Source organism: Antrostomus carolinensis, unplaced genomic scaffold (genome assembly GCF_000700745.2).
Source record: "Antrostomus carolinensis isolate BGI_N321 unplaced genomic scaffold, ASM70074v2 scaffold21008, whole genome shotgun sequence".
Classification (NCBI taxonomy): Eukaryota; Metazoa; Chordata; class Aves; order Caprimulgiformes; family Caprimulgidae; genus Antrostomus; species Antrostomus carolinensis.
In genome coordinates this window covers 1-1,144 of record NW_010332558.1, presented here as the reverse complement: position 1 = coordinate 1,144, position 1,144 = coordinate 1, and positions in this window count along the sequence as shown.

Sequence of the window (1,144 nt, the reverse complement as noted above, 5' to 3'; positions counted from 1 at the left end):
TGAACCTCAGAAACTGTGCCAGAAGGATTCAAACTTTGTTGGACCAGAGAAAAAAGCATGACTCCATAACCCACGCATACTCACTGGAAGGAGAAACACTGGCTTATGGTTCCTTCTCCTCCCCAGACTGTTTTTTTCTGTGCATAGCTTATCCGTGATGTGAAATCCTGGGAGCTGAGCCTGAATCACCCAGATCATGGGATGGCAACTGAACTCTTAGATTTTCACTACAGAAAAAACTGGGAGTAGAAGGGCAAAAAACAGACTTTCATCTTCCTCTTCTTCCTGCTCCTTCCCATGAGAAAGAATGTTCTCCTCTTTGAACAAAGGACCAGAGTCTCCAACAGAGAGGAGGCTCAGAGCCGTGGATGCCTAATGAATGGACATGAAAGGGAAATTGCAGCTGACCCTTGCTACCAGAAGTAGTTACATTCTGGCAGTAGTAATACTCAAATTTGAGTATTACTGCTATGGATTTGTGATAAGCATTGACATGAAATTGGCACAATGTAAGCTGGGCTGGACACCAGTCTGGTCCTGTATCATACTCTGGATTTTATACAGGTGTATAAAAGCAAGGTGTTAATACACTTAACATGTCTACAGCCTGGTTTTGGATATAGCCCTGAAAATATCCTCCTCTTGCATCAAAATAATGATGTGTGATCCATTAGACTTTTTGTTAAAACTGTGGTGTCATTAAAATCAACAGCAAAACATTGTCTTCAGTGAGGAACTCTGACACAAGAGTTTAATCTGGAGCTAAGGTGAATAGTTCCTCTGTTGATTTAGGCAATTTGTCTTTATTTCCTAATGCACTAAGGAGTAAAACTGAAGTACTATGATTGTATGCTACTATGGCTGTTTAAATAGAATTGAATCAATGAAGTCATTCAGAATATTACCAACTTACCGCTGAAGTGAGTTTGCCTCTCAAACGTGTCCATTGCCTTTGATGTTGCAAAACTTATTTACTTGCAATGTTCTCTAGCCTCCTGAAGTTTTCTGCTCAATTTTTTTCAATGGCAACAGCAAAATACCAAGCAAATACAAAACAAAGATAAATCTGTCTGGATGAGAGTCATCTGGTTATGTGCAGAACTGTACAGAGTAAAAATTCATAGAATCATAGAATCACAGAATG